The following is a 15,938-nucleotide window of genomic DNA, read 5'->3' on the forward strand; positions in this document are numbered from 1 at the left end:
TATAATTTTCACTGTAAAATTAATAGTTAAATGTAAAATGAAAAAGGCTAACGTGATCCACTGAAAATTATAGAACTTAATTATTCACTTTTTTTTAAAAGATTTATTTATTATGTATACAACATTCTGCCTTGATGTATGCCCGCACGCCAGAGCAGGGCACCAGATCTCAGTACAGATGGTTGTGAGCCACCATGTGGTTGCTGGGAATTGAACTCAGGACCTCTGGAAGAGCAGCCAGTGCTCTTTACCTCTGAGCCATCTCTCCAGTCCAATTATTCACTTTTTTATAGCATTAATTGGGTTATTTGGCAATATATTGTCAAAACCCACAAAACTGTTATCCTCATATATTTTACCACTTTGATGCAATTTTGAAGGTATACAAAAATTCAACATAAAATACTTGCAAAATTAAGTTCAGGTAGGGTACATGGGGTTGTTTTATTTTTCTGTATTTGTTAAGGTTTGTTTTATAGCTCTGCATGTTATTCATTTTAAAGAAACGTCCATAGATGGGCTGTTGAGTACACTGTGTATTCTTTGGGGTTTGGGTGGACACATTTTCATGTTCATTTGATCTAAAATGTCATTTAATTCTGAGGTTTCTCTATTTTATTTTATTTCATTTTTTTTGAGGCACAGTCTCTTTTGAACTCCATTGGTTTGGGAGACCTTGGTGAATTTGTTGGTTTCCTTTTCCACACTCTTTGCTGTCTGTTTTCACAGTGTTGTGAGCTGTCACTTCTTCCAGCAGCAGATTACGGCATTCTCCTCCATTTTTCCCTCCAGCGTGGCTGTCACTGCCTGATACCTCCCAACCCACCTCATGAGCCAGATGCCCCATGTAAGCAGATTTTCCGGTAGGATTCAACTGCACAGCCTTGAGGGCAGCCATCTGCTTTTTTGTATCATAAGGTGAATGGGCCCCATCAAACATCTTGAGGTTCCAGGGCAGCCTGGCCTTGCTACGTTCTGTGGGGCAGCATGTTGTGCACTGCACCAAAAAAAAATGCAGTTTTGGCAAAAATGGTAGGGGGCTTAGGAAAGGCTGGTGTTCATCTGTTTTTAGAGAAAGGCTAGTTATTTTAACTTACTTCTGTAGATGTTGCTGGAAATGGTGACATACTCTCAGCACACAACCACCACCTTCTGGCCCAGATGTACCTGTTCGGCCACAATAAGGCCTCAGCCATGTGGCATTAGGACCTGGCCCCCTTCCATCTTAAACAGTTGCCTTGGAAAAAGCTCTGCCTATATTTTTTTTTGTCCAGGTGACCTATCTATTGGAGAAAGTGGGGCGTGGAAATCACCTACTATTTGCGGGGTTTGTGTTGATCTTCTTAGTTCTGCTAATATGTTTTTATGGTATTAGAATAGTTTTCCCTTTATATTTAATTTGTGCTGTTTCTCTTGCAGTTTTCAATATTTTTTCCTCTGCACAATTAACTGTATTTTAACTATGATATGCCACGGAGTGTTTCCTTTCTGATCTTATCTAGTTGGAGTTCTGTGTGCTTCTTGTATCTATATGGGTATGTCTTTCCTTTGTTTAGGGGAAAATTTCTTCTATGATATTGTTAAAGATTTAGTCTATGCCATTGATTTTGTGTTTTTATTTCTCATCTATGCTGATAATTTGGAGATTTTGCTTTTTGATGGTGACTCACATTTACTACTTGTTTTCTATGCATTTTGAAATGCATCTTTTGTCTTGGTCCTCTACCGAATTTTCAAGTCTTGATAGTCCCCCTTCTGCTTGACTCATTCTACTTGCAAGGCCTTTCCTTGAGTTTTCCAGTTGGGATATTTAGTTTCCCCACCCCATCTTCATTTTAGCATATGTTCACTTTAATGTTTCTATCATTTTATTGAATTAATTTTCAAATCCTGAGTTATCTTCATCATTTCATTATTTTCTTTGACATCCCTGAAGCATTTACTGTTATCCTCTTGGATTTCAATGATGTGTTTGCTTGTGTTTTCTTCCAATTTCTTGAATTCTTTGATAAGTTTAATGGTTGTCTTAGGCTCATCCAAGCAGTTCCCTTTAGACACCACATCTATAGACCTAGTCAGTCTGATGGATCATATGCTGTTTTGGTTATTCATGCTGTTTTTGTTTTTACAAATTTGATCTAGGCATATAGAGTTTTTCCTTTGATATGTATCTAATGTGGTAATCTGGCTTTCCTTAGGTTGGGTCAGTGAAGGAGCGGTGTGGCCTGAGGTAGGCTAGGTCAAGCTGGCAGATGAAATGTTTTATTGGACCAGGTAAAGATAGCTTCCAATCCATGGGTATGAACTTAGGCCTGTGTTTGTGGAGATATACACAGAAGGGGTACATGGGAGATTGAAAGGAAATGCGAAAGATAAGAAGTGATTTACCTGTCAAAGGTGACTCACAATCAGGTATTGCTGGAGCTGTGGGTCTGGTTCTAGGCTTGAAGGTTTGTAGGTCTGAACTCTATTTGAACTACTTTCATTGTTTTTTAAAAGATCTGATATAATGTGTTTTCAGCTTCATTCAGTGGTCAATTTTATGACTTTTTTCAGTAACCCATTCCTCATTTAACGTTATGCTGGTTAATCTCTCAGTTCATTTGTGTTATGGAGGTTCTCTTGTTGTTAACATTTAGTTTCATTATGCTATGAGCAGATATGACACAAGAAGTTATTTCAAATTTCATAAATTTGTTAAAATGCATTTTATAAATGTTCACAATATCCTCAAAAATATCTTAAAATAATAAACTTAACCATAAATGTGAAAGACACAATGAACACATAAAGACACTGAAAAGGTGCTCAATTGGTAGGAATAATTTTTCAAAAATAGCCACTGCCAAAAGCAATATATAGATTCAACAGAAATCCCCATCAAAATGCAATTCATAACAGAAATTGACAAAAGGCATAATCTTAACTTTATATTGAAGGAAAAAGATCCAGGAACATTCCCATCCAAAAATGTTCCCATTAAGGAAATACAAACTGATTTTACATTACTATAGTCTGAACGGGTAAGATTAAAATAAAACAAAACAAAAAACACTGATCACAAATACTGACAAGAGGGAACATTTATGGTGGGAGTAAACTACTTGTGGGAATGCAAATTGGTACAGCCATTGTGGTAATCAGTGTAGAACAGTGGTTCTCAATCTGTGGGTCACCACCCATTTGGGGGTCAGTTAAGACCATCAGAAAAAAAAAAAAGAGACATTACATTCATAACAGTAGCAACATTAGTTATGAAGTAGCAACAAAAATAATTCTGTGTTTGGGAGTCACCATAACATTAGTGCTGTATCCAAGGGTTACAGCATTATGAAGGCTGAGTACCACTGGTGTAAAGGTGCATCAAAGAGTCATAAATATATCTACCATATGATCTAACTGTTCCATTCCCATGCATGTACCCAAAGAATTACATATCTGACTCTAGAGGTAGCTGATCATCCATGTTTATTCCTACTTATATTCACAGTATCTAGGAAATAGAAACAATTTAAATGTCTCACAACTGATGACTGGATAATGAAAATGTAATACATTTGCACAGGAAATATTATTCAGCTGTAAACAGTGAAAAAATAAGAAATTCAAAAATAAATAGATGGAACTGAAAACAATCATTCTGAGTGAGTTAACCCAGACCTAGGAAGACAAAAGTCATATGTTTCTCTTTCTTGTGGACGTTAACTTTGAATCTTGAATCTTCAGATATTTGTTTCATTTGGAATAATACAGAGGTCAGGGTAATAGTAGGGATCAGGTATACTAAAGATCTCTCAAAAATAGTATGTAAGCCTACCTGCTACTGTTGGGGTAGGCTGCTTGTTTGTTTCCCAGCTGCCCAGACTCCAGAAATAATCACACAAAAACTATATTAATTGCAATACTGTTTGGCCAATAGCTTAAGCATATTTTTGGCTAACTCTTATATCTTAAATTAACGCATTTCTGTGTATCCCATGTATCTGTGACTTATTGGCAAGGTTCTAGTGCATCTGTCTCCTGCGGGTGGCTACATGGCTTCTCCCTGACTCTGCCTACTCTCTCTCTCTTTCTCTTTCAGCTTGGCTTTACCCTGTTAAGCCACTAACGGAAAGCAGTTTCTTTAATAATCAAATGGCAATAAAACATATTCACAGCATACATCACCTCCCATATCACCTCCCACGTCACCTCCCCTTTTCCGTCTAAATAGAAAGATATATTTTAACTTTAGCATAGTAAAATTGCATATAACAAAACAGGTATCAAGGAAGAATTACAGCTGTGACAATTATATCTCCAAATGGTGATTTCCTGGTCCATGCTGCCAGCACAAACTCTGGCTCTTTTAGGAGGCCAAGCACTTGAATGGGGTTTGTGTACAGCATTTTGAAAGTTCCTTGGTGGCAGAATGGGTCAACTGGTTACCAGATATGAGGTGGTGAGTTTTCCTCCCACTAGGAAGTCTCAGAGGCAGTGAAAGGACCTCCACCACATTGGACTGGGCAGAGCCGAAAGACAAAACCTTAGTCTTAGCCATGCTGCTTAGCATTTTAAGGCATGGTCCTGGTCAGAAAAGGATTACAGATACACAATAAAGACAGATTCAGATGAAAACGACCTCTAAATTAATCATGTAGGCTTAAGAGAGAGAAGAAAAAGAGTATAGGCAGTTATAAATAGAAATAAAGTTTTAAAAAAATAAAACAAAGTCCCTAAAGACACAGAGTACAGACAGTCATAGATTAAAGAATAAAGAAAAATAAGCCATATAAAGATGGAATATATAGCCGGGTGGTGGTGGTGCACACCTTTAATCCCAGCACTTGGGAGGCAGAGGCAGACGGATCTCTGTGAGTTCGTGACCAGCTTGGTCTACAAGAGCTAGTTCCAGGACAGGCTCCAAAAAACCACAGAGAAACCCTGTCTCAAAAAACAAAACAAACAAACAAACAAACAAACAAAGATGGAATATATAGAGTCTAGGTTATGTATACTATTATGTTTTCTTTGAATTTTTTGATTGTGAAGGACCTAAGTACTGATAGACATTTTATTGTATGGGTTGCTAAGCTAAACCAACCTATATATTTAAAAGTATCTTTATTTCAAAATTGAGTCTAAGGATTTGTTGCTTTGGAAAAGAGATTCTTCACAGAGGGTGAGAACCTGTGCATTCCTTCTAAACTAATGTGGTTTGATGGACCAAGATCCCCCAAAAGTTTTCTATAAACAGTCCCCAAAATACTTTGCCCAACAAAAAGCAGGAAGTAGTTTGAAGAGAATTATGTGCAAATTCCTTAAATGATTGTTTATAAATGTTTGTTTACATTTAAAGGGGAATATGTTATAGATATGAATACTTTGCATTGGTATGGATCTTGGTGTATTGATACAAATTTTAGGTCAATTTTGTGATATGTATATTTCTGGTCTTGATTAAGGTATTGTGTTTGTGCAGCTCATTTAAAATTGTAATGTATAATTTAAAAATACAGGTTAAGCTGGGTGGTGGTGCTGCGCGGGAGGCACTCGGGAGGCAGAGGCAGGCAGATCTCTTTGATTTCAAGGCCAGCCTGGTCTATAAGAACTAGTTTTGTGACAGGCTCCAAAGCTACAGAGAAACACTGTTACAAAAAACCAAAACCAATCACTGCCCCCCCCCCAAAGTACAGGTTAATAGATAGTAATATCTAATAGACAATCTTGTAGTCATGTTAGTTAGGTTTTTGAAATGACAGAGATATATATCAGTTAGATAGATAATCTTCAACACTTTCAAAGACCTACAGAATATGACATTTAAAATGTTTTAAGAATTTAGGACTTTTCATGACAGTGAGACACATCTTCTCCTGGATGCACCACTATACTTCAAGAGGATGGACATTGAACAGTCTCCTCATGGAGTTTGTTAGCCATTTGGGCAAAAAATTGCTCTTGCCTTAACTGTTTGACTAGACTTGCAGGAGCCACAGAAAAATGACTGCTGTAGGTGCCTAAAGAAGGTGAGATAGTCTTTCAGGGTTCCTGCTTCATGAAAGAGTCTGCCAGACATTGCTCAGGATACAGAAGAAAGTGACTGACAAACTGCGAATATAGATGGAACTGTCTTTGAAATTTTCTGCTTCATGAAAATATCTACTGAATACTAAGGGCCAGTAGGCTAAAGGTGGGTGCCTGCAATGTTACAGAAAAACTCTGGGTGACTGTCCAGGCAGCAAGATGTCTCTGTCAATTCTAGAGTTTTGGAAGTTCCTCCTTACTTAGGTAATATTATATCCTTTTGGAGTCTTTGATGAAGTTGAAGAATAGATAGCTATAATTATAGTTTTCTTTAGTTATGGATAAAAGGCAAAGTAGATTTTAAGCATAAAGAATTATGTGACTCTAAAGTTTTGAAGCTCTATAGTTCTTAAGCCAACTATTTTTCATATTTCTATATATGTGATGTTTCTAATATGTTACCTAATATCAATAATTTTACCCAACTTTATGGTTTATCATGGAGTTGTTGGATCCTAGATTTGTATTATATTGCAGAACATTTTTCTAATTAATATATTTCCTCTAGATCTAATTTTTGTCCACATTACTTGAAAATCCCAAAAATCTAAGAAGGGAAATAAAATCATTAAAACTTTAATATTTGAATGTTTATATATTAAGTAATATAGATAATTAATAAGAAAGTAGAAAGCCTTAATTATGTATACATATGAGCAATAAGAATTCTGATAAAAGCTTATCAGTCAACACAAATTAGCAATGGAATGAAAGCTGAGCCTCTATCAACAGATAGAAACATTCTGAGAGGTTCTTTTTCTTGGCACCTTCTTTTTTTGGGGGGGTCTGGGTTACTTTATTCAGTATAGTATGCTTAAAATCACATTGGCATAAATATTGTCCTTATTTGTTGAACATGTTTTTCTGAAAGACTTTTGTTTGTTAATTTATTCATTCAGTGCCTAGCAGTGAATGTTAGTTGTGTCCCAGGTTTTCACTCTATGAAATTAATACAGGGTAGATTTGGGGGAGTAGAAAACAGAACCATTAATCAAAAGACACTAAATTACAGCAGAAAAAATAATCAATGAATTCTAAGTTACTATTAGAAATGAGTGAAAAGTTGTTGTGTGATACTGAGCAGTGAGATGATTATTTATAACAATTTTACGTGGTGGTGATTGTGTTGGGTGGGATTGGGGAGGCCTAGAAAGAGTTGGGGGAGGAGCAGCCATGATCAAGATACATTGTATGAAAAAAAAATGTTTTGAATAAAACATATTGAAAAGAGGATTCTGTAAGTTTTCATAATAATAAAAAAAGGCAAAGTAGATATAAATGCTGTAACTAATTTTTGCTTGATACCTGTTTTATTATATGTAATTTTACTATGTTAAAATTTAAAACCTTTATTTTTATTTAAACAGAAAAGGGGAAATGGTGTGGGAAGCCCTTCTGTATATGTGTTGCTTTTAATAGTTAATGACTAATTTTTTTTTCCAGCCAGTGGCTTAACAGAACATAGCCAGCCTGGAAAAAATATATATAAATAGTAGGCAGAGTGAAAGAGAAGCCATGTAGCCACCACAGGAGACAGACACCTTTGCTGGAGACTGCCAAAACTTTGCTAGTAGGCCACAATCTCATGGTGATGCACAGATTAATGGAGATGGGTTGGTTTAGGATTAAAAAACTAGCTAAAAACACACTTAAGCTATTGGCCAAACAATATTACAAATAATACAGTTTCTGTGTGATTATTTTGGGAATCTGGGTGGCTAGGAAATGAATGACTAGCCGCCAACAACATACTATATTCATTTCTTTTTCATGCACACCAGCATGCACACGCACAGACACTCACACACAAACACATAGTTAAAATGGAGTTATACTATAATGAGATGACAATGTTTCTACTAGACATCAGGAGCTAATAAATAAGAGCATGATTCAAGGAATGGATTACCTCTTTGGAGCTTTTGGTTGGTAAGGTTTTTAGACTCTCCATATATTACAGCTTGTTGCCAATGCTTTTGCTTACCCTGCCAAACATGATGGTAAGAAAAGACATCACATACTTGAATCAGACCATGGACACATCAAGGTGGTATTAATCTACACACTATGGCTATCTTTCAGAGTGCAGGCAGGTACTATGAACAGCCCCAGAGGAGTAAAATATTCCTCATTCTTTCCCAACTCTAAACCCTTTGAACTATAATAGTGATGGGCCTGGGAAGAAATGCCAAATGGTACACTAATGACATGAACATCATTGAAATAACCAACTACTTTTTCTTTGAATTTAAGTACTCTTCACAAGATGAAGTCCATATCTGACACCATTATTAGGCCAAAAATTTGTCACTAGACAAATCATGGGCCTTAGGGGAGAACATACAACTATTATTCACCAAAAGGACATAGTTTGACTCCTAGTTATTTATTGTTTTATACAAAGACTAATCATTTTCAACCTTTATTAGAGAAGTTTCTATTTGCAGTAGGTGGTGACTAACACAGAGACACACAACTAGTCAAGGTTCAGAAAATAGAACTGGAATTCTCAATCTAAAATAAGACATCTATTTCACTCACCCTCATGCCAAGGCTTATGGATCACCGAATAGAGGAAGCAGAAAGAGTTAAGAGCCAATGGCACTGAATGACTATAAGGAAACAGTGTCTTCTGAACACAACAGGGCATCTGCACATATAAATTCACAGTGGTTGTGACAGCCTGTGCATACTATGTGTTATCTCAACATGGAGTGGGAGGATTGACAGAAAGTCTCACTTCCCAGTTGAGGAGTGATTGACAATTGAAGCTCACTGGGAGAGAGAGAATCAGTTTTCTTTTAAATTGTAGCTCCTGGTAAGTCAGCTGTACTCCACTGGAAAGCCATACGTTCAAAAATAAAGGGGCAGAAGAAATTGTGCTTGAAGGGTGTGAAGGCAATAAAGATATAAAGTTGGGTGGGTAGGAAAATGGGGTTAGATTTCGGAAGAGTCCAGAGAGTGGACTGAATATAACCTGCTGCTAAGAAATATTCTGCAGTATTTAGATGAATTAGTCTATAGATATCTATTAATCCCATTTGGTATATAATGTCAATAGATTCTGATGTTTCCTTATTGTGTTTTTTTTTATGTGAATGATCTATGTATCGATATGAAATAACCCACTCTTATGCGTTATGTCTTTATACACATAGAATGTGTATTTTAAAATTTGTATATGTGTTTAGAATTGTAATATTCACTTGGTGAATTGTTCATTTAAAATGCATTGGTCTTTTTATTTTAATCACTTCTGACTAATTTCAGTTTAGGATATATTTTTCCAGAAATTAGAATAGCTATGCCTGTTTGCTGTAAATTTCTACCAGCTTAGATGAACTCCTCCCAGACTTTTACCCTATGTCGTGTTTGTATTCATAGATAAGATGTTTTTTCTTGTATGCAACAAAAAATTTGTCCTCGGGGTTGTATTATATTGTTTTAGCTTTTAGTTTAATCTGCTAGTCTGTGTCTTTTTATTGAGGAATTGAGACAGAATTTGGGGTTATTATTGAAAGATTTATTTTAATTCTTGTTATTTTGTTGTTTTTGTCATGTTTGATGTTTGCCTAATCTTAATGTGATTGTTTCACATGCCAGCAAAGTTTATTCCCTATCCTCTTGGATGAATCTATCCTTATCTCCAGTTCGTAGGATTCCTTCAAGTATCTTCTGAAGTACTGGCTTAGTGGTTTTGTGAAACCCTTTGAATTGTGCTTATCATGGAAAGCTATTTCTTGTAAGAATACCTTTGTTTGACAGGTTTTCCAAAATAGTTCTTTTCCCAAGCACAAACTCATCTCTTTTAGGACATTGTTATTTTTTAATGAGTCAATTTCACTATTATTCTTTATTATGAATTTGGAGAGTTTTAAAGACATATCCATTTGATTTAAGAATTTACAAAATGAAATCTAACTGATAAAAATGGTGATTTTTTTAATTTTTAGTACTAATGGAAGATTTGATTTTTTTAAATTTTGGTACTGATGGAAGATTTGTCTTTCCATGTCTTAAATTTTGGTGGCCTATTAACATACGGCATCAGTGTTCATACATGTCAATGTTTATTGAAAACAAGGTATATTTTCAAGTGAATTGTTAACTATGTTCTTATAGACTCTATGAATTTTCATATATTCTCTGTCCTTGCTAACATTATTGCTAACATTGTTTTATCTAGATCTGAGACAAACGTGGTATGCTTTCCTGGATTTAGTATCTGTCTTTCATCTCATGGTTTCTGCTCTATAAAAGTTGCCACTGGCATTTGGTGAATAGATACTAATAGCTTCACTGTGAATTGTAGTCGTTTGCATCACAGAGTGTCCTACTTTATATTGTTTAATTCTGGCCTGAATTTAACCTTGTTTGAGATCAAAATCCTGGCCCCTGATTTCTTCTTACTTGCCCTTGCTTAGTATATTTTTGTTCATTCTTTCATCTTTTACCCGTTTCAGTTCACTTTAGATACATCTTTTGCATATAGAATAATGGTAAGTTTTGCTTTCTTAACCCATCTGGACATTTCTTTTTTACCATGTTAGCTAAGTCCGCTAATATGAATTGATACAATTAGTACATTTGTTCTTACTCTTACAAAAAGAATGTATTTTATAAGTGAATACCATCCACATTCTTACTGTTTGCTTTGTTCTTTTGTCCCTGCATTTCTTCTGTTACTTGGGAAGAAGAATCTTTTTGTAATGTTTATTTTTGTACTAACATTTATCTATAATACTTTAACCAAAACATTGTTTTGAAAGTCTTCTTTCAATATTGCTGTCAATAAGTAGCATCTTTATTTCTTCTTATTAATTATAGTATGGTTTTAGGGTTATTTTTAAATTTAAATGTTTTTAATTGTCAAGCTCTTCATTAATCTATTTAAATATCATTCACTCCCAATACCAATTAGCAAGTATATTTTATGCTCATTTATTGCAAACTTTCCTGTTTTCAAATTGCTGTGATAATTGGCCAACATCAGAGCCTATAATGTAAGAAATGAATTTTTCCTTTGCCACCATCTCTCAGGCATTAAATACATATAATATGCAGCTACTCCAGAAGTCACAGCTTTATGAAATTCTCTCTGAGGTAGTTTTAAGGAAGGTTCATGGACATGAGATTTCTGGAAGTGTTTCATCTTCCTCTTTGTGGCATTTATAGTAACAGGCTTTTGACCACGAATAAAAACCTTTATTCACATTGATTTCTTCCAGGACTTCGGCAATACTGTTCTTTTAGTTTAAAAGTTTGCTTTTGAGAATGTTGAGAGATTAAATTTCATTTTCTTACTTCACTTATATATGCATACTTTGGTGGGAGGAGTAGCAGTGGCATATAATTCTGTGTCTTAATATTACTCTGATTCCATAACAAGCAGGGTGTGATTGTTCAATAAAATCTGTTTTTATTTGCTTCTTATTGAATTGTGATTTTGAATCATATTTTTTCCGTTGCTCAACTTTATAACAACTATTGAAGATATACCTCATCACCTTAACTAGTTTTCTTGACATTTAAAAATATTGTTATAGACTATTCTTTGAGAAGCTATCACTTGCTTCTCTTGTTTTGTTTATTAGCCATTTAATGGACTCAGGTGCCACTTCCTTCTTCAGTGTCTCTAATTTTAGTTGAATATTTTTCTATTAATTTTCTCAGTTTTGACATTTGTCAGTTCTTCCCTTCAGAGTGGTGTCCAATGTAAGGGAAAAACATGTATAGCTCCTAGACATAGATGCAAAACTCATAGAAATGGGGAATAGAGAAAGTTCTGCTTTTGAGTAAGAAAAAAAAAAAGAATTAACAGGAAATTTTTGTAAATATCTTCCCTCTCACCAGCATGTCTTTCAGGTATATCTCCTTTTCTGAGGTGTGCCCCACTGTCCAGGTGATTCATAATGCCGATTCTACTATTCTTTTTTTTTTTTTTTTTTTTTTTTGGTTTTTCGAGACAGGGTTTCTCTATCATTACTATTCTTATGGGACATCTCCTAGGGTTTTTGTTGCTATCGTAAAACACCATGACTAAAGCAACTGGGGGAAGAAAGTGTTTATTTCAGCTTACATCTCTGTAAGTGATGGGCACAGTCCATCACTGGGAGAAATCAGAGCAAGAACTTAAAGCAGGACCAAGAGGCAGGAATTGAAGCAGAGACCATGAAGAGACACTTAAGCTTGCTTCCCATGGCTTCCTCGGCCTACGTACTTTGTTTATTTGAGACAAGGCATCTTTATGAAGCCGTGCAACACTGCCTGACTTCTCTATGTACATGAGGCTGATCTCCAACTCACTGAGATTCACTTGTCTCTTTTCTGGTATTAAATACCTGTACCCCTATACCCAGTCAGCCTGCTTTCTTATACCATCCCATTTTGACTACCTGCCAAAGGACAACACTGTCCCTAGTGAACCGGGCATCAGTCTTGTGATTGCATTTTTCTTTTTGCAAAACCAATCTAGCTGGAGAGTGTGTTAAAGCTCAAATTGCCAGTTATTTATCATTCTTTTCAACAAGTGTCTAAATTGCTTGGTTACAGTGTCTAATGCTAAGTTAGCTTCTTTATAAGATTTGAGGATCAAAATTATCCCAAATGTGAAAAAAAAAAAAAGCAGGAAAGCAAATCAATGAGAGTGAAAAAGGAAATAGAACCTAATGTCAGTGATATAGGATCACTACTGTGATGGGAACTAAGTTTCAAAATCAATACATTGTCTGTGAATCTGCTGCCATGTGTACTTTGATTGTTAAACAAATAAACAAACAAAAATCAAAGCCCAAAATATAATTGTAAATTAGGGTACCATGTTCCTCACAATTTCAGAGTTATTTTAGTCAGCAAAGACTGTTTTCTGAACAATGGTTGGGACACACACGCTGTCCTCATGGGTAAAGATCATTATCACTCCACTTCTTTCAACACAGAAAAAGTACAGTTGACTTTTTTTTAATCTAAATTATTAGTTTTCTTTCACTAAGTATCATAAATAATTGAGAGAAGGCACATAAAAAAAGAGTCACTTATTCTGGCCCCAGTATGCCAAAACTTTGTGATTGAAGGGGCATCTCTTTATTTCTTTAAGGTGTTATATTAGGTAAAATAATGTATTGAGAATAGAAGAGCTAGTAATATAGTTCTGCTTTAGAAAATGCATGAACCATGTCACATGTGTTAACTGTTATGACACTGTAATTTTTGTCTCCTATTTATCAAACAGATAATTCTTCAAATTGAAGGACAATTTCATTCATATAAGAATGTCATGCAAGCATCTGCACAGAGTGTAAAATATAGGGGAAGAATTACTGGAGTTGGTGAAATTAGTACAATTGTCCTTCTAGGGTACTTTCTTTTACTTCCATATGTATGGATAGCTCTAAATTACTCTACAGAATGACTCAGAGGCAATGATTGTTATTCAATGTCTAGAACATGCTTATCTTCCACTAACTGGGATGAAAGTTACTGTACATCTCAGAACACTTTCCGAACAATAATCATTTAAGCAAGATTATATTTCAAATTAATTCTTTTCCATATATAGAATGTATAATTTTAAAGTTTTTTATCATTGCTTGATAATTTCATACATGTATATAACGTGTTTTGATCAAACCAATTCCTCATATATTCCCCTCAGAATCCTCCTGAATCTATCCCCTGAACACTTCATCCCATCCCACCCCAAAGCATGTGTTCTTTTTAAAAACCAACTGAGTCATTATAGTGTTTCTGGTACGTTTGTGAGTATAGGACAATCTATTGAAACATGGGTAACACCTTGGGGGCTACATCCCTAAGTTTTTAAGTAACTAGAAAATCACATAAATGTATTTGCTTTTCTCAGAACTGTTGTATGTTTATATCCAATCAGGTAAATTATATTAATCTCTGCATTGAAGTTGGATGGATCTATAGGTACAGTGTTCAGACCTTTGTTCATACTCCTGGAACCTTGAGCCTGCTATTTAATAAATAATTATGTACGTGTTATGTTTCCTGATACTACGTATTATCTTTTCTTGGACTCTGTTCATTAATTATCAGTTAAATTTTTATATTAAACTTAAGCACCAGATATGGTATCTGACTTGTTTTTTCTATGTTTTTTGTTTTCCGGATGAATAATTTATTTATTTATTTTATTCTTTTTTAATTAAAATTTCCGCCTCCTCCCCGTTTCCCATTTCCCCCCCCTCCTCCCACATATTGCCCCTCCCCCCACTCCCCTCCCCCTATCCCCATTCCTCTTCTCCTCCCCCCACTCCATTCCCCCTCCTTCTCGATACTGAAGAGCAGTCCAAATTCCCTGCCCTGCGGGAAGACCAAGGTCCTCCCACTTCTATCTAGGTCCAGGAAGGTGAGCATCCAAACAGGCTAAGCTCCCACAAAGCCAGTTCATGTATTAGGATCGAAACCTAGTGCCATTGTCCTTGGCTTCTCATCAGCCTTCATTGTCCGCCATGTTCAGAGAGTCCAGTTTCAACCCATGCTTATTCAGTCCCAGTCCAGCTGGTCTTGGTGGGCTCCCAATAGATCAATTCCACTGTCACAGTGGGTGGGTGCACCCCTCGTGGTCCTGACTTCCTTGCTCATGTTCTCCCTCCTTCTGCTCCTCGTTTGGACCCAAAGAAAAACGTATAGTCATCCGCCTGGATAGGGGAAGTAGACAAGATTGCTGGGCAAAAACTGGGAACTTGCGGGTGAGGTGGCATGGGGCTAAGGGGAAATGGGGTGAGAAACGTGAGACAGGGAGGATGGGAGGAGCTTGGGGGAATGGGATGGTTGGGATATAGGAAGGGTGGATACGGGAGCAGCGAAATATATATCCTAACTAAGGGAGCCATCTTAGGGTTGGCAAGAGACTTGACTCTAGAGGGGCTCGCAGGTGTCCAGGGAGACGTCCCCAGCTGGTACCTTGGGCAACTGAGGAGAGGGAACCTGAAATGACCCTGTCCTATACTGATGAATATCTTGCATATCACCTTAGAACCTTCATCTGGCGATGGATCGAGATAGAGACAGAGACCCAATTTGGAGCAACGGACTGCTTTTTCTATGTTGAAGCTTACTTGCTGACTTCACCTAAATGGAGGTTGAAATTATCAGCAAAAGAAAAACAGGTGAAAAACAGACCAGATGTTGATAATTAAGTAAGAAGCACTAATTAACACTATCTAATTGAAGCAAGTTTGTCGTTGTTAATGTCACTTGCACACTATCACACTCCAACCTGAAAAAATATCCTAAATATCCTGCGCATTGTGGTGTTTTTGTATCTGTCATAAAAAGCCATTGATGGTTCTAAGTGCTTCTGAGCCAAGTTTACTACTGAAAGACAAAGGTATTGTACTTTCCTTTCCAGCCAGCTTTTACAGTCCTACACACTCACACACACGCCCATGTGCGCGCATACACACATATATGTGTTTAATAATTATTTAAATGTTTCAGAACATTATCTAATTAACAAATAAATAAGCATAAGAACTCCCACTAATTCATATTACCTTAAAAGTCCAAATAATTTTACACTTTTTATTATATAATGTTTATGATTCAGCTAAGCTGCACAAATCTGTCTTTTTGGCTGAATACAGAGTCCTATAAATTCAGCCATAATTTTCTAGCTTTAAAAGGCAATCAGCAATGCTTAAATCGGCAGAGAAAAATGCATGTTCTTCTTTCTCTGCTCTTAAAAGCCTGACAAAATGAATAAAAGAACTAAAAATAGATTATGTTCCATTATTCCATCTTTAATAAAAATGGAAGTTGTGGTTATTTCTCTTTCACTTTCTTTTCCCCCCTCTCATGATCGCACACACACATACATATTAAAGAATATGTGTCAGACAAAA

The 15,938-nt window shown here is 35.9% G+C and overlaps 1 pseudogene; it reads right to left on the reverse strand.

Moving 5' to 3' along the window:
* Positions 1-615: 615 nt before the first annotated feature.
* Positions 616-11,977, reverse strand: LOC130873556 (60S ribosomal protein L13a-like; annotated as a pseudogene).
* Between the last annotated feature and the right edge of the window lie 3,961 nt (positions 11,978-15,938).

Source organism: Chionomys nivalis, chromosome 4 (assembly GCF_950005125.1).
Source record: "Chionomys nivalis chromosome 4, mChiNiv1.1, whole genome shotgun sequence".
Classification (NCBI taxonomy): Eukaryota; Metazoa; Chordata; class Mammalia; order Rodentia; family Cricetidae; genus Chionomys; species Chionomys nivalis.